At 48.8% G+C, this 18,652-nt stretch overlaps 1 protein-coding gene across 9 annotated transcripts in view; it reads left to right on the top strand.

Moving 5' to 3' along the window:
• The window catches only part of HIP1 (huntingtin interacting protein 1), a 133,197-nt gene that overhangs the window by 59,953 nt on the left and 54,592 nt on the right, over window positions 1–18,652 (top strand). The window contains exon 1 of one of the 9 annotated variants that reach the window (XM_081557851.1): window positions 13,330–13,476. The exons of the other annotated variants lie outside the window; for them this stretch is intronic. The gene's annotated coding sequence lies outside the window, so the exon portion shown is untranslated. Of the gene's footprint in view, window positions 1–13,329; window positions 13,477–18,652 lie in introns of those variants that run through there. 9 annotated transcript variants of the gene reach the window in all.

An 18,652-nucleotide genomic window follows, 5' to 3' on the forward strand; every position in this document is an offset into this window, starting at 1 on the left:
ACCAAGCATGGTTTCTCAAACTGAGCTGAGCATCACGGACCAGCCACTTTCTCAGGACAGCCTGTGGAATAAGATCAGGGGTCAGAGCTGACATTGGCCTCAGCCAGGTGGCAGCGGGGAAGGAAATCCTGTTATTTGCCTCTTTTAAAAATGCTTAGGGGAAAAAAAGTTTTGGATTTACCATCTGACGTGCGTACCTGCATGCAAATTCACTTCAGTTGTGTCCAACTCTTTGCTTCCCCATGGACTGTAGCCCACCAGCCTTCTCTGTCCATGGGATCCTCTAGGCAAGAATACTGGAGTGGGTTGCCATGCCCTCCTCCATGGGATCTTCCTGAGCCAGGGATTGAACCTGTGTTTCTTACATCTTCTGCACTGGGAGGCAGGTTCTTTACCACTAGCGCCACCTGGGAAGCTGTCTGTTATTGTAACTAAACACAAAGATTTTATTCTGCCCAGATGAGGTTCCAGTTTAATTCAGACACATGTGGAATTCTCACTTTATGCACAGGCCCCTGGGGTAGGTGTTAAGATGCTGAGGACCCAGAGTTGAGGATGGCCGAGTTGTCTGTCTGTTGAAAGGTTTGGAGTCAAGGGAGGGAGGCAGATTTCCTTGAAATGCCTTGAGTGGGAAGACTCCTAGACATTTGTGGTTGATAGAACCCTCTTACCTGGATTCCCTGGTAACTCAGCTGGTAAAGAATACGCCTGCAATGCAGGAGACCCCGGTTTCATTCCTGGGTTGGGAAGATCCGCGGGAGAAGGGATAGGCTGTCCACTCCAGTATTCTTGGGCTTCCCTTGTGGTTCAGCTGGTAAAGAATCCACCTGCAATGCGGGACGCCTGGGTTCGATCCCTGGGTTAGGAAGATCCCCTGGAGAAGGGAAAGGCTACCCACTCCAGTATCCTAGCCTGGAGACTCCATGGACTGTATAGTCCATGGGGTCGCAGAGTCGGACACAACTGAGCGACTTTCACTTCACTTACCTGGATTATTTTCTCCCTCGAAATAGCCTTGAGGGGATTTCCTGGTGGTCCAGTGGCTAAGACTCCACCTTCCCAGTGTGGAGGGCTTGGGTTTGATCACTGGTTGGGGAACTAGATCCCACATGCCGCAACTAAGACCTGGCACAGCCAAATAAATAAATAAATATTATGTATACCTGTGGCCGATTCATGCTGGTGTGTGACCAAAAAAATCACAATATTAAGTAATTATCCTCTAATTTTAAAAAATCAAATAATTAAAAAGAAAAACTTGAGAAAGAAACAGCATTTAGTGTCCTCAGTGGGCCCTAAAGTCACTCTGCTGATCAGGGACTATATTCAAATGCACATGCAGGATTTTTTTTTTTTTTTTTGGTATTTATTTATTTGGCTGTGATGGGTCTTAGTTGCGGCACACAAGCTTTAGTTGCTCCGAAACATGTGGGATCTTAGTTCCCTGACCAGAGATGGAACCCATGTCCCCTTCATTACAAGGCAGATCCTTAACCACAAGATCACCAGGGAAGTCCCCACATGCAGGCTGACAGATGACCAGCCCTCCCTGCCGACCATTCCCACTCCCCTACCCCCCCATACACAGCTGTGTGATTTTCTTGAAGCTCTCTTTCCATTCCACTTGTGTCTCCTTTCTTACCCAAGAGGTCCCAGTCCAAAGCCAGATGGGCACGTGGTCTGGCAGCTGCCCCTGGACCAAAGAATTTCAGAAGCCAGACAAAATTCATGTTCCCCGGATCCCAGGAGAAATTAAGCCATTTAAGAAGGAAAAAAACAAAACAAAACAAACCCCTGTCTCCTCTAGATTCCCTAATCTATAGTGTGTCTTTGATCTGGAGGTGATTGCTATGAGCAGGTAAGATAGTGATTACAGCCGGGGAGGCCTGTTTGTAAGTAGGAGTGGGAGCCAGCCCCGCCCCTGCACACAGAGGTGACTTTGGTGTCCTGAGACCACTGTAGGCGCTGACCCAGGGCTTTAGAGTCACCAAGGCCAGAGGCTGAATCCTGATGCCACTCTAGTACCATGGACAGGTTAGTTGACCTTGCTGTACATCAGCTAACTTTCGAAGATCAGTTGGTGTCTGCTGACTCTTGAGGGATAAGATGACGTGTTCACAGTTCTTGGCACCTGGGAAGTGTGCATGTGGGTACTCAGTTGTGTTGACTCTTTGCAACCCTGTGGACTGTGGCCCACCGGACCCCTCAGTCCATGAGATTCTCCAGGCAAGAATATTGGAGTGCTTTGTCTTGCCCTCCTCCAGGGGATCCTCCCCACTCAGGGATCAAACCCGCATCTCTTGAGTCTCCTGCATTGGCAGGATTCTTTTTTTTTTTTGGAAGGAGGATTCTTTACCACTGTGCCACATGTCCATAATTATTAATATTGTTGCTCATTCCATTCAGGCATTAAATAAAATCTTGAAACTTTAGGTGAAGGCGTAGAATAGTCCTTCTTTCAGGACGACCTCTGCTGAGTGAGCTCAGTCTAGTGGGGCAATCAGACGTGTTATAAGTAATTACAGTACTTGTGATAAAATGCACAGGGTCCAGTTGTGGGATGTGCTAGCATGGGAGAGGGTGGTACTCTTCCTGTCACTAGAGGAGTGGGGCTCACTGAGAAAACTGGAGGAGGGGAAGGAACTTGCCCAGAGGATTAGAAAGGTAAGGGCATTCTAGGCAGAGAAAGTCACGCATGCAAAAACACAATGTTGGGACTTCCCTGGCAGCCCAGTAGTTAAGACTTCGCCTTCTAATGCAGGGGGTACATATTCGAACCCTGATCAGGGAGTTAAGGTCCCACATGCCTTTCGACCAAAAAAAAAAAAAAAAAAAGAATTAACTAAGACCCAGTGCAGCCAAAAAAACAAAAACCCCAGCAAGGTCACAAGAGTGTGGGATTGGCTCAGGACCCACCTGTTCTTTTACGCCAGACTAGGTTCAATCCGCATTTCTGTGGGGCTAGCGAAGTTCCCAGGACATGGGGTCCAAAGCTTTATACCTTCATGCTCCCTGAAAGAGGTGGTGTTTAAGCTGTGCTTTGAGTCCAGGGAGTGGCAATTGATGAAAAGACTTGATGCCCAGTAGATGCTGACTGAATGGGTGATTCAGTGAGAAGAGGAGAAGACATTCCAGTTGGGAGCCGTGGTACTGCGTGCTGGCAAAAGGATGTTGAGTGGATCTGTCAGGAGCAGGGCCAGAGGAAGGGGGGAGGAGAGATAACTGAGGGCAGGGCGTGAGGGTCCAAGTTAAAAATAATCCACAGGTGTCTCGTAAGTGAGGCGGTCTCCACTGAACAGTCAGACTGGAATGTGCTCTACTGGCCAACAGGCTCACACCCCTTGAGGCCCCAGTGCCTGGAGATGGTCCTTACTAGTGCCAAGATAAGCGTGGGACCTGCATACCATGGGTAGGCGGAAGTTGTTTTGAAATGAGCATTTCATTAACTTTCTAACGTGACCTCTCTTTGGAGCACTGGTTCCGCCTCATTTTCTGGGACCTGAAATAGCTTTTCTTTTGCTGGATTTCTCCCAAGCTGGATTCTTTGGAAAAACAGTCTTCTTACCAAATCAGTGCCTGCTTGGCCCCGCCAGCTGAAAGATCTACGTCAGCAGTTTTAGTGCCGGACGGCAATTTTCCCGGTGCTGTCACCCAGGGTCCCGGCTGTCATCCCTTTTGTCCTGTACATATGTCAGCATTGTCCCCTGAGTTAGCAGACTCTGGTTCTGTCTCATACAACTTTCTGCCCATGCTTTGACTTCTCAGCTCTCGAGGGGAAGTGGCCATGAGTGCACTGGCTTCGGTGCTGTAGTTGAGGAGGTCTAGGCCCCTGAACTTTCGATACATTTTGTTTTATTTTTAAAAATTATTTATTTATTTATGGCTGTGCTGAGTCTTCATTGATGCTCAGGCTTTCTCTAGTTGCAGTGCAAAGGTTTCCCATTGCAGTGGCTTCTCTCACTGAGGAACACAGGCTCCAGGGCGCTGGGGCTTCAGTATTGTGGCTACCGGGCTGAGAGCACAGGCTCAGTACTCGTGGTGCATGAGCTTAGTTGCTCCGAGGCATATGGGATCTTCCCGGATCAGAGATCGAATCCATATCTCCTGCACTGGCAGGTGGATTCTTTACCACTGAGCCACCAGGGAAGCCCGCGTTTTATTTTTATTATTATTATTTTTGGCTGCGTTGGGTCTCCCTGTGCTGCGCAGGCTTCTCTATTTGCAGCGCTCGGGCTTAGTTGCCCCGAGGCATGTGGGATCTTAGGTCCTCCACCAGGGATGGAATGCCAGTCCCCTGCATTGGAAGGCAGATTCTTAACCACTGGACCACCAGGGAAGACCCCACTTTTGACACATTTTAATCTCACGTAGCTGTAGTGAGGAAACAGGTCATGCACAAGAAAACATTTAACTTGTGCCAGTTTTCAGAAAATATGAAGAAGTGTAAGAAAAAAAAAAGCAAAGATCAGGCATATATATTCCCACCATCCAAAACTTCTGCTAACAATTTGGTATAGATCCTCACAGACTTTCTTATCTGTAGGCTCATCTGTATACATACCAACACACATGTACACGTGCAAGGTTGAACCAGCTGAAAGGACAGTTTGTAGAAGTAAAAAATGGCCAAATGTTCATTTGATTTGACCAAAAGTAAGCATATCCATGGGCTTCTCCGTGGCTCAGACGATAAAGAATCTGCCTGTGATGCTGGAGACCTAGATTCGATCCCTGGGTTGGGAAGATCCCCTGGAGAAGGGAATGGCTGCCCACTCCAGTATTCTGGCCTGAAGAGTTCCATGGACAGAGGAGCCTTCGAGGCTGCAGTCCATGGGGTCCCAGAGAGTTGGACACGACTGAACGACTAAGCACAGCATAGCACAAGCACGTTCATATGGACAGATACACACATGTGAAACAAAATGGGGCCGTGCCGTAATGCAGGTTTGTAAACTTGTAGTTTAGCTTTCACTGTGTCTTAGGTCTGGAAACACACAAAGAGTGGTCAAGGTCATGGGTCCTGGGGTGCAGAATCTATATCCACCGCCTGCTCACCTGGACAGGCGACTGGGGCTCTCTGAGCCAGGGTCTTCCCCCATGTGTAGGGGAATGGGAAGGGTTGTCCTAAGGGCAGAGGAGTCAGTGTGTCTGTACGTGGTTTAGACCAGTGTCTGGTACAGGGCAAGCACTTAGCAACCATCAGCAATTCATATTTCCAGATGAGTAGAGCCATGTATCACTTCATTGTAATCATTCCCGCACTAATAGACATTTAGCTGTATCCATTCTCCACAGTTGAGGTGAGATCCTTGTATACACATTGAAGTGTGTCTATCTAGTCTCTGCTTTTACACTTTAATAACTCGAGCTTTAAGATTGGGGCTTTTAAGGGACTTCCCTGGTGGCTCAGTGGTAAAGAATCCAGCTGCCAGTGCAGGAGATGAGGGTTTGATCCCTGATCAGGGAAGATTCCACATGCTGTAGAGCAACTTATCCCGTGCCCCACAACTCCTATGCCTGTGCTTAGTGCCCAGGAGTTGCAACTACTGAAGCTCACGCACCCCAGAGCCCATGCGCTGCGACAAGAGAAGCCACTGATGTGTTTTGGGCAGAGTGGTGCTTACAGGGAAAGTTGCTTGGATGGTTCTCTCTTCTGTTGCCCTGTAACTCTGTAAACAGGACTCTCTGGTCCCAGCCTCCTCTTGGCTTTTTCACACTCTGGCAATACTGCCGTTGGGCACTGACCCCCACTTCTGTGCCCGGCACTGGCCTCTCCCCTGAATGCCCCTTCTCTAGGCTGGCTCACTGGGTCCAGGGAAGGGCTCCCGTGTCTGACCTGTCGAGCCTGGTAGGATGCTTACCTCCAGGTCCTCCTACATCCTGGACCCACCAACCCCTCTTCCCACTGGCTGTGTACGCAATGCCACCATCTTTCTCCCCACCTAGATAACTCTCTTTGAAGCCAGGACTTCTGACTTACTCCTCTGTGAGTTAACTGAGCACAGCACTTGACACAGGTGCTCAGTATTTGTTTGACAGGTGAATTTATTGAATGAATACAGTCATGACTGACCAGTTAATGGCAGAACTTAAATACACAGAGATGGTTTGGGGAAGGGGAGTTAATCTAGGTTATAAGAGTGGCTTGCAACAAAGGCTTGAGGTGCTGCTGTGAGCCCCTGGATGTGTCTAGCATGGTTGGAGCTGTGCTTTATTTTTATTTATTTATTTTTGTTGACTATACCATGCAGCTTGCAGAATCTTAGTTCTCTACCAGGGACCAAATCTGTGCCCCCTGCAGTGGAGTGCAGAGTTTTAACCACTGGACCACCAGGGAAGTGCAGAAGCTGTGCTTTATTATTATTACTTTTAAAATATTTATTTATTTGGCTATGCCAGGTGTTGCAGCATGTGGGATCCAATTCCTGGACCAGGGATCGAACCTGGGCCCGCTGCATTGGGAGTCCTAACCACTGGACCACCAGGGAAGTCCTCAGAAGCTGTGCTTTAGAACGAGAGCTGGTAGCCCAGAAACCAGCAGGGCATCAGGCCTGGGTGCCTGGTGGGGGTTCACCCTGCCTGGGCCCTTCGGGCGTCTCCCTCTACCCCCTGCACTTCTGAACCGTGCAGCTTTTCCCCCAGAGGAAGGGCTGTCCTTCACCCCTCGAGAAACAAGAAGTGAGCGTTTTTCTGGCTGCTCCGCTTTCCCAGAAAGTCACATCACAGCCCAGAGCTGATGATGAAATCCGCCTCCAGAATTAGCAACCACCCCTCTCTCCACTTTAGAAAACCATTTAGCAAATCCACCCCAGCTCATTGTTACTCCCTGGGTCTGGGGCTGGAAATATCTATCAGGGTTTCCACCTGCCAGCTGGACATTCCAAGGCCTCCCGAGGGTAACTGGATCCTGCCTGCTCATGTCCACTGTCTTCTCTTTGGCTCCGACCTGAGTTCAGTGATGCCTGTGCTTTGGTTGTGTGTTAATAGGGACATTCCTGGAACCTCAAGCTTGACATTGACCTGTGTGTTCTCTCAGTGGAAAAGAGTCAGAAGGATCTCTCCCCAGGCCTGGAGCCATGTAGCTGGGATGGATGGACCTGTGATGAGACTCCAGATGTTTCATCCTTATATTTCCTCTGCTTCCCCCAGACTCCCATCCCTGCCTCCTCCCCTCCAAACACACATCCACTGCCAGCTTCCTGGTGCCCATCTTCCCAAAGCAAGTCAACCCCCCTTCCTTGCAAGGCCTCAGTGAAGAAAGATCACCAGACTGACCAAGTATATCTGAGTATTGATTCTGTTAGGGTCTATATATCTATGCTGATGACTATCAAACTGTTGTATCTAGCAAGAACTCATCAGTAAAGAATGTGCCTGCCAAGCAGGAGATGAGGGTTCGATCCTTGGGTTGGGAGGATACCTTGCAGGAGGAAATGGCAGCCCACTCCAGTACTCTTGCCTGGGAAATCCCATGGACAGAGGAGCCTGGCGGGCTGAAGTCCATGGGGTCGCAAAGAGTTGGGCATGACTGAGCAACTTAAGGGTGAGCGAGAACCCCTCTCAGATTCCAGGCTTGCACATCCCCTGGCTCATTTACAGCTCCGTCTGGATATCCGACAAGCATCTCTTGTTTAACATGTCCAAAAAGAAGCACCGATCAACCCTGTCCCAAACCTGTCCTCCTGTGATTCTCTCCATCTTGTTGATGGCAACTCGGGCCCTCTCATTACTCTGGCAAACAATTATGGTGACCTCCTTGACTTCTTGGGCTTCTCTGGTACCTGCAAGGTAGGAGACCTGAGTTCAATCCCTGGGTCGGGAAGATCCCCTGAAGAAGGGCATAGCAATCCATTCCAGTATTCTTGCCTGGGAAATCCCATGGACAGAGGAGCCTGGTGGGCTACAGTCCACGGGGTCGCAAAGAGCTGGACACGACTGAGCGACTAACACTTTCACTTTCCTTGACTCCTTCCTTCCTCACACCCCACGTCCAAACATCAGCATAGCACAGCAGCCAGAGGGATCCTCTAAAGAAGTGAGTCAGATCATGTCACCCTTATGCTCAAAATTTCCCAGTGGTTCCTGTCTTGCCCAAAACAAAGGCTGGTCCTTAACAATAGCCCCTAGCGATTTGGCCCTTCCCACCTCTGACCTCTCACACTTAACCTCTAAAACTTCATTTGCTAAGTCATGTCCCGACTCTTTGTGACCCCATGGACTGCAGCACGCTGGACTTCCCTGTCCTATGCTTGACCTCTAGCTATTTCTCACACCTGCCTGGTGGGCTGAGCCTGGAACTGTTCCCTGAGGTGTCTGCCGGGCTTGCTTCCTCATCATTTTCAAGTGCATGCCTTTGTCGCCTTCTCAGACAGCCTCCCCTGATGACCTTGTGTAAGGTTCTTTCTAACACCAGCCTGGAATGCCCCAGCCCTATTGTTAGCCTTGTCTTTCTTCTGTAGATCACCATCTTGTGTATTGTGTTTTTTATTTATTTACTCCCTCTCTCCCACTATTATATAAGAGCCACAGGATCAGGGACATCATTTTTTTGTTCACGGCTGTATCCTTAGTTCATTTAGTTCAGTCACTCAGTCGTGTCCAGCTCTTTGCTATCCCATGGACTGCAGCACGCCAGGCTTCTCTGTCCATCACCAACTCCCTGAGCTTGCTCAAACTCATGTCCATCAAGTCAGTGTTTCCATCCAGCCATCTCATCCTCTGTTGCCCCCTTCTTCTCTTGCCTTCAATCTTTCCCAGCATCAGGGTCTTCTTCAATAAGTCAGTTCTCTGCATCAAGTGGCCAAAGTATTGGAGCTCCAGCATCAGTCCTTCCAATGAATATTCAGGGTTGATTTCCTTTAGGATGGACTGGTTTGATCTTCTTGCTGTCCAAGGGACTACCAGGAGTCTTTTCCAACACCACAGTTCAAAACCATCAATTCTTTGGTGCTCAGCTTTCTTTATGGTCCAACTCTCACATCCATATGTGACTACTGGAAAAACCTTAGCTTTGACTAGATGGACCTTTGTCGGCCCAGTAATGTCTCTGCTTTTTAATATGCCGTCTAGGTTGGTCATAGCTTTTCTACCAAGGAGCAAGCATCTTTTAATTTCATGGCTGCAGTCACCATCCCTAGAATAGCGCCCAATAAATGATAGGCTTCAGGAAATATGTGTTGAATGATTGAGTGTGAAAAGAATTCAGGGACTTCTCTGGCAGCCCAGTGATTAAGAATTTGCCTTGCAATGCAGGGGAAGCAGGTTTGATCCCTCATCAGGGAACTCAGATCCCACACGCCTCAGGGCAGCTAAGCCCACACGCTGCAGCTACTGGGCCTGCACTCTCCAGAGCCCGGTGCCACGACTCCTGAGCCCGCACATCACAACTAGCGAGTCCGTGCACCACAGTGAGGATCCGGAGGGCCCAAACCAAGACCCGACATGGCCAAATAAATCAATAAATATTCCTTTTTATTTTTTATTTTATTTTATTTTTTTTAATAAATTTATTTATTTTAGTTGGGGGCTAATTACTTTACAATATTGTAATAGTTTTTGCCATACATTGACATGAATCAGCCATGGGTTTACATGTGTTCCCCTTCCTGGACCCCCCACCCACCTCCCTCCCCATCCCATCCCTCTGGGTCATCACATTGCCCCGGCCCTGAGCCCTTGTCTCCTGCATCGAACATGGAATGGTGTTCTGTTTCACATACGATAATATACATGTTTCAATGCTATTCTCCCAGAACGTCCCACCCTCACCTTCTCCCTCAGAGTCCATAAAATTGTTCTATGCATCTGTGTCTCTTATTCTGTCTCGCATATAGGGTTATCGTTACCATCTTTCAAATTCCATATATATGCATTAGTATACTGTATTGTTGTTTTTCTTTCTGGCTTACTTCACTCTGTATAATGGGCTCCAGTTTCATCCATCTCAGTAGAACCGATTCAAATGTATTTTTTTTAATGGCTGAGTAATATTCCATTGTATATGTACCACAGCTTCCTTATCCATTCGTCTGCTGATGGACATCTAGGTTGCTTCCATGTCCTGGCTATTGTAAACAGTGCTGCGATGAACATTGGGGTACACGTGTCTCTTTCAATTCTGGTTTCCTCGGTGTATATGCCCAGCAGTGGGATTGCTGGGTCATATGGCAGTTCTATTCCCAGTTTTTTAAGGAATCTCCACACTGTTCTCCATAGTGGCTGTACTAGTTTGCATTCCCACCAACAGTGTAAGAGGGTTCCCTTTTCTCCACACCCTCTCCAGCATTTATTGCTTGTAGACTTTTGGATAGCAGCCATTCTGACTGGTGTGAAATGATACCTCATTGTGGTTTTGATTTGCATTTCTCTAATAATGAGTGATGTTGAGCATCTTTTCATGTGTTTGTTAGCCATCTGTAAGTCTTCTTTGGAGAAATGTCTGTTTAGTTCTTTGGCCCATTTTTTGATTGGGTCGTTTATTTTTCTGGAATTCAGCTGCAGGAGTTGCTTGTATATTTTTGAGATTAATTGTTTGTCTGTTGCTTCATTTGCTATTATTTTCTCCCATTCTGAAGGCTGTCTTTTCACCTTGCTTATAGTTTCCTTTGTTGTGCAAAAGCTTTTAATTTTAATTAGGTCCCATTTGTTTATTTTTGCTTTTATTTCCAATATTCTGGGAGGTGGGTCATGGAGGATCCTGCTGTGATTTATGTCGGAGAGTGTTTTGCCTATGTTTTCCTCTAGGAGTTTTATAGTTTCTGGTCTTACGTTTAGATCTTTAATCCATTTTGAGTTTATTTTTGTGTACGGTGTTAGGAAGTGTTCTAGTTTCATTCTTTTACAAGTGGTTGACCAGTTTTCCCAGCACCACTTGTTAAAGAGATTGTCTTTTCTCCATTGTATATTCTTGCCTCCTTTGTCGAAGATAAGGTGTCCATATGTGCGTGGGTTTATCTCTGGGCTTTCTATTTTGTTCCATTGATCTATATTTCTATCTTTGTGCCAGTACCATACTGTCTTGATGACTGTGGCTTTGTAGTAGAGCCTGAAGTCAGGCAGGTTGATTCCTCCAGTTCCATTCTTCTTCCTCAAGATTGCTTTGGCTATTCGAGGTTTCTTATATTTCCATACAAATTGTGAGATGATTTGTTCTAGTTCTGTGAAAAATACCATTGGTAGCTTGATAGGGATTGCATTGAATCTATAGATTGCTTTGGGTAGTATACTCATTTTCACCATATTAATTCTTCCAATCCATAAATATTCTTTTTTAAAACAAGAAAATTCAGAGCAGTTGTTCCTTGAATTTAAGGAAGGTGAGAAGATATTCCAGGGGCCCTTTAAGAATCAGTGACCCATAAGCCTGTAAAACAGTCGACGTAGGTGACGGAGAGCAGGGCTGGGATCTTTTGGAAGAAGACAGGTGACCATCTCTATTGGGCCAGCTCTATAGTTAGCCAGACTACATGGCAGGAGAACTCTTTCTGAGGTTTATGTAACAGGGGTTTTGTATAAATCACACTTCTGTAAAAGGAATCCTATTTTAAATGTACTAGCAGAGAGATTTCTATTTAAAGGCATCTGATGTCAAATTCTTCTGTAAAACGAATAATCTCCTAATTTGTCCTTAGCATCAATTCACATTTTCTGGAAAAAAAAGATTATATTTACTTAATATCAAGGTATGCGTGTCTGAGCTGAGGGAATCTCTTCTTTTTCCATTTTTCCACTGCCTTTATCATTTCCTTTTCCTTTGCTCTCATTCTTTCCCCTTTTTGTTCCCGATTTTCCCCTGGCTGAGTTTTTTCTTCTCCCTTAGGCTCTGACATAGAATGTTCTTCTGTAACACGGCTGGACTTAGAATATAATGAACGGCGGCCCCTTCTCAGACCAGATGAATCCAGTCGTGGGTGGAGCACAGGAATCTCTTAGGCGTTCATGGGCGCATACTGGGGTCCAGGGGTCGGCTGTTGGGTGATACTCAAGTACAGCCAGGTTGGAGAGCCACTGACCAAAAAAAAAACAAAACCATCGTGTGCTATTTGTCCTTCCCGCACGCATGCTTACTCTCTGTAGAACGAGGCTGTGGGGAACTTCCCTGGTGGTCCAGTGGCTAAGACTCCTCGAATTCCCAATGCAGGGGGCCTTGGTTTGATCCCTGGTCAAGGAACTAGATCCCTGATCAGGGAACTAGATCTCACACGCTGCATCTGAAGTTCCCAAATGCTGTAAGACCCAGTGGGCTTCCCTGATGGCTCAGCAGATAAAGAATCTGTCTACAATGCAAGAGACACAGGAGACACAGGTTCAGTCCCTGGGTTGGGAAGATCCCCTGGAGGAGGAAATGACAACCCACTCCAGTATTCTTGCCCAAAAAATCCCATGGACAGAGGAGCCTGGCGGGGTACAGTCCAAAGGATTGGAAAGAATTGGACACAGCTGAGCGACTGAGCACGTAAGCTCGCAGCCAAATAAATTTTTTTTTTTTAAAGAAAGAATGAGGCAGGGCAGGCATCCCCTCTGGGGCTTTGCAGAAGGTTCCTTCTGTGAATTTGGCCATAGACTCTGAGCAGAGAGATTTGTGTGGGGACTGGAGTTCAGGGCTCAGGAATATCCCTTCTTGGTCCCCTCTCAGTACGTCACCCGCCTGTCACTGTCTCAGGTGAGAGCGAGCTCCCGGGCCTCTGCCTGATGGAGTGTAGTCCAGCTGCTCTCAACAGTGTCTGCCCGCAGTGACCTTGGACTTCACAGGCCAACACTCAGTCTGTTTCCCTTCAACCTGGAGTGAGTTCCTCCCGAGAAAGAGTGAAAGTGAAGTGAAAGTGTTAGTCACTCAGTCGTGTCCGACTCTTTGCAACCCCATGGACTGTAGCCCTCCAGGCTCCTCTGTCCATGGGATTCTCCAGGCAAGAACACTGGAGTGGGTTGTCCCAGTACACCTGTGTATTATGGGGGTTTGGTAGGGGGTGTGCCGACAACTGAGGCCAGAACCAGCTTCCATGACGAGAGTCCTAGCTGATTTGTTTAGAGGGTGTCTGACCTTGGGGAGGGTCTTCTTCAGGTTACCCCTCTAGGTTTTCTGAAAGACTTTCTCCTTTTTAGTTCTCATGGGACCAAAAGATCATAACAGATGTGCTGAGGTCAGAGCAGGAGTTTAGTAAACAAGCTGGCTCTGGCTAAGAATTCAGTTGTACCCATCAAGGTTGTACAGTGTAGAGCCTGTGCCCGGCTGGTGTGGCTGGGTCTCGCCGAGCCCACTTGTTTATTTATAAAGTGTGTCCGGGGACGTCCCTGGTGGTCCAGTGGTTAAGAATCCGCCTTGCAATGCAGGGGACGAGGGTTCGATCCGTGTTTGGGGAACGAAGATCCCATATGCCATGGAGCAGCTAAGCCCGTGGGCCACAACTAAGAGATCCCACATGATGCAGCAAAGACCCAGAGTGCTTCCACTGAGACCAGATACAGCCAAATAAATAAGTACGTATTTACTTATCTTAAAATAAATAAATAAATAAAGTGTGTCCAGCTCCCTTGCCAGGTTTTCTCGGCATCATGCAAATGAAAGGTCTCTACAGACTGAAGGGCTAGACAATAAAGGAGAAATGCCGTTGTTTGCCGTGATTATCCAGGCACAATTGGTCTTCACACATTTGAATGAACCGAACAGGTGAATTGGGAAGATTTAACGTGACCGGCTTCACTGCTGGAGTCAAGGACCATATCTTTGCGCAGCCGCCCCCTTCTGTAAAATGGGGCTCTATTTATAAGTTGCCTTTTGGGAAAATTGGGTCACAGTCATGTGGAGACCACCATCTGAAGTGAGAAATGAAGCTGAAGGAGAAGGCGTGAGGGGGTGTCGCTGAAGCCTCATTGAAGAGTTTTGATTTCATGAGATCAGGGACCCCATGATCTCTCAGCTGGGAGGACTCATGAGTTATTCTTGCTGCTATATTTGGATCTAGGGTAGAGGACAGTAGAGGCTTTAGAGTAATATGGAGGTGAGTTCGCTTTGAAAGTTGCTCAGTCGTGTCTGACTCTTTGCGACCCCATGAACTATACAGTCCATGAAATTCTCCGGGCCTGAATACTGAAATGGGTAGCCATTCCCTTCTCCGGGGGATTTTGCTGTAGAATAAAACAGAAAAGCAGAGGTTGGGGGGTTGGGGGAAGTGGCAGGCTCTGGCACTAGCAGGGTGGCTCGAGTGCCTCCTGACTCGTTCATTAGACACGGAGACACTCTTAGTGGGGTCTGGGAGAGGCACGGAGCCAGGGGAGGGTGGTCCTGTGCTCTGCCGTCATCCACACCCCCCCCACACCCCCCTCACTCCATGCTGCCCCACCCCTATGTCTTGGGAAATTCAGAGCAAAGTCACCCCTGTGCTGCTGAAGGAGAAAAGGCAAAAGGAACCTCCAGGTTAGAAATCTGGGTGGAGGAGAGTGCTGGAGGGCATGGTGAGGGGAGGAGAGGAAGTTGAGCAATGCGGGTGGTTTGGGGAAAGACACAGCTCAGGGTTTCCACTCTTGCAGACCAGCTGTCCCTCTGGAAGCCAAGGCCATTGCGAAAGGCCGCTCGAGCCTGGCTCGGCCCCTCCTGAATGACCGGGATGCATCAGACGGGCCGGCCCAAGGCATCACTTTCTAGGCAGAGTCCTGGCCCCAAGAGGGACTTGCGTGAGTCCTCGGCGCAACCCCTGTGAACGTGGCGGCGTGGCAGTTCGGGTCACTCGGAAAGCAGAACGAGGCTTCCTCTGTGACCAGAGAAAGAGAACTGGGGTGAGGGCAGGGCGTGCCCTTCTGAAGCCATGGCGGCCTGCAGGTGGGGGAGAGGGAAGATGAGCCAGTGTCGCCTTCTCCCCAAGACGTGGTGTCTCAGGATCTAACCCTCGTGCCCTCCATCCCGGGACCTTCTGAAGGCCCTCGTGGGTACCCCGCGGTTGTCATAGATGCCGTCCCCTGGGAGGGGAGGCAGCTGGTGTGCAGAGTGGCTGAGCCCCACAGGAGACACTGGGCTGCTCTCATTGGTGGGGGACAGGAGCTTGCGTTTGGCTGGGGGACAAAGCGGGGGGAGGATGCTGATCTTTGCCTGAGGATGTGCAGAATGGCCTGGTTGAAGGGAACTTTTCCGTAGTCCTGATAAATGAAGGTGGGAAGATGGAGCTTGTTGGCTCTCCCCCCATCAGGAGGATGCAGTGGGGTCCCCCTTTCTGTAATCAGTCACCCTTGTGCTGGATGGTCTGATTCAGAGCCTGTCAGAAATTTCTGGGGATCTTTAGGGATACAGAGCTGGAGGGGGTCTTTCCCATCATGGTAGCCCCTATTCTTTCTCATCCTTGTCTACGAGATGTTATGTGAGACGGTGTTAAGATCCTCGAGGTTGGAAAGTCAGACGCACACCACATCTGCTTCGTTTTCCTGAGATGCTGGCCTAACATCTTAATGGGGAAAGGAGGTCAGTTTCACAGGACTTGCTTCCTAGAATGTAAGTGGGCTCTTGGTGATGGGTGCTGCCTCTTCTTTGAGGAATCTCTTATGAATCACGTGTGGAATTTTGCCTACTTCTCTTCCGGTCAGTCACCTTTATCCTCACCCATGTCTGCTCTTTGGGCACCAGTCCATGTCCCCAAGATCTCACCATGATGCCCAGAGTATTTGTGTATCACCTTTGTTGCTGTTGTTCAGTCTCTCAGACGTGTCAGACTCTTTTGCGAACCCCATGGACTGTAGCCCGTCAGGCTCCTCCGTCCCTGGGATTCTCCAGGCAAGAATACTGGAGTGGGTTGCCATTTCCTCCTCCAGGGGATCTCCCCAACCCTTGCTGTCTTAATGCCTTGTGTGTTAGTCGGAAGCTTGAGCTCACTCAGCACCGGGGAGACTCCTGACTCGTCTAGGGTTTGCTCTTTCGACGCTCTCTGAGTTTTTCATTTCAAAGATCATTCTGGACAGAAAAGACAGAAGCAAAAAATAGGTGTTGATCGTCAACATGGCATCTTTGCTGAAAGCAGCACGCCCATCCCTGCTTGTTCTTTGGACTTTTCATGGTAGCCCTTTTTGGGGGCTCCAAGCGTTTTCTGGAATTCCCATCTCATTTTGGCTTTAGCTTTCTGGTCTTGCTTGCACACACAGGCATAGGTAACCCGTGTACCCGCGCTGCCTTCTTTTCTCATGTGAAATTGCAGAGTCAGGACAAGGAAGGAAAGAATAGGAAGAGGAATAGGAAGAGGATGGTCTTTATCTCCCTATAAACAATTAACTCTTTAGTGACAAGATCCACTTTCATTCGCGTCTCCGGTGGCACCAGTATGGTGTCCTGCACGCAGGCAGCTGGTCCAGGTACATGAATCATCCCCATAGCCTGGGAAAGACCCTCCTGGCTTTGTATAGCACAGTCCTACAGCCTAGATGGCAGCCCTGCCCTGCATATAGTAGGTATTTAGTCAAAATCACAATCCCTCTGTTGTTTTCTTCCTTTAAAAAAAAAAAATTGTTTTACGCATACCATAAAATTCACCATTTCAACCAATGTAAAGGGTATTAGTTCAGTAGCATTTCATACATTCATGATGTTGTAGGACCATCATAGCTATCTAATTCAGCAGATGTTTTTATCAGTCCAAAAGGAGATAGTGTACCTGTTCAGTCGCTCCCCGTTCCCCCTCCTACCTGGACCTGGCAGTTAGCAATCTGCTTTCTGTCTCTGTGGATTTGCCTATTCTGGATATTTCATATAAGAAGAATCATACAACATGTGACATTTTGTGTCTGGCATCTTAGCATCATGTTTCTGAGGTTTATCCCTGTTGTAGCATTCATTAGTTCCTCTTTTTTGTGTGTTTTTTTATCATGGTAAAAATGTCTATACTGGGACTTCTCTGGTGGTCCAGTGGCTAAGATTCTGAGCTCCCAATGCAAGGGGCCCAGGTTTGATCCCTGGTCAGGGAACTACATCCCCTGGGCAGAAACTAAGTGTGCCGAAACTAGAGATGCCGCATGCCACAACGAAGATCGAAGATCCCACTGAGACCCGGCACAGCCAAATAAATAAACAAATACGTATATTTTGAAATGTGCATATCATAAATTTTACCGTTTTAACCTCTTTTAAGTGTACAGTGCGGTGGCATTAAGTACTTTCATATTTTTGCATGACCATCACCACCAGCCATCTCCAGAACTTCTTCGTCTTCCAGAACTAGAACTCTGTCCCCATTCAACCTTAACTGTCCATTTCCCCCCTCCTCCCAGCCCCTGGCAAACCCCATTCTACTTCTCTCTCTCTGAACGTGACTCTTCTAGAATTCTCATAGAAGTGGAATCCAACCGCGTCTGTCCTTTTGTGACTGGCTTATCTCACTCAGCTAATGTCCTTGAGGTTCATCCACGTTGTAGCAGGTGTCAGGATTTCCTTCCTTTCAGAGCTGCATAATATTCCGTTATGTGGATGCACCTCGTTTATATACCCGTTTCTCTGTGGATGGACCCTCGTGTGGTTTTCCCAGTGTTTTCCACCTCGAACGCTTGTTTCTTCAGCTATTCTGGGTGTTTCACAGCCTTGGCCACCCTGCTCCCAACACTGGTTTGTGTGTCTCACCAGTTACAGAGCTGATGGACATTGTGAATCCTTTCTGCCCTGCATCTTGGGATCAGGCACTTGGAAAGAAGATTCTGGAAACTTTTGCAGGAACGCAGACTGGGGTATGGGAGGTGGATAAGAGACCAGACCAAGTCACAGGCGCTAACAGGACCACCTGCCTCCTCTGTTTACCCTAAGCTTCCAAACCCAATGCAGTGAGGGTCGCAGTGCGGGCCCGCCCCCCTCCCCCCGCCCCAGTGCTGGGCATCCCCGAGGCCCTTGGTAGTGGCCACCTGTGGCTTTGCTGAGCAAATGCTTCCCACCCACTGCGTGCCCTTGTCATTCCTTCTGTCTCCTTTCTGTCCCACTTCCTGCTTTTTCCTTCTGCCCTGCCTGGTCTCCGGTTTTCCTATACTTGGCCTAGGCGGTGGGCCCTCTGGACCCTGGCTTTGGGACCTGCCGCCACCCCCACACCGGGCACATCCTCGGTGCCTGCCCCTGCCATGGAACCTTTGCGAGCCAGCCCGGCCTTGGCAGACTGAGCGGTGGGCCCTGCCAGCAGCTGTGTGCGTGACCCGACCGTGGCCAGCTGCCCTCGCAGCCCCGGCCCAGGCCTGGCTCCCCACAGAAGTATGGCCTGAAGAGTTCCCGTTGGCGGCCACTGTCCTGAGGGCGCAGAGGACGGTGGGGGGGCCAAGGCGGGGGTAGGCTGGGGGAAAGCGGCCCTTCCTGCCGTGCCTGCTGATAATCGGCTCTCCGGAACCAGCCTGGGACACAGGGGCCAGCTGGGTCAGGAAGTGGCGTACAATGCCGCTCTTTCAGGGGAGACGTTGCACAGTCTTAGGGCCTGTGTGACTCCGGGGGAATCTGGAGAACAGCCTGTTCTTGGAGGATGTTCTCTAACCTGGGCCGGAGGTGAGCAATGGAGCCCCAGACTTCCCACCCTCTGCCCGGGGTTCAGCCCCCCCAGGCATCTCCCAGCTCCAAACCCGATTATTTCCTTTAGAGGAGAAAGGGGAAAGAGAGCAGATTTCCTTAGGAGACCATGAATCACGTTCCTGGTGCTTTTTAGAGGCAGGCTCA

This window comes from Giraffa tippelskirchi, chromosome 13 (genome assembly GCF_054371585.1).
Source record: "Giraffa tippelskirchi isolate mGirTip1 chromosome 13, T2T-mGirTip1v1.2.pri, whole genome shotgun sequence".
In the NCBI taxonomy this organism is placed as follows: Eukaryota; Metazoa; Chordata; class Mammalia; order Artiodactyla; family Giraffidae; genus Giraffa; species Giraffa tippelskirchi.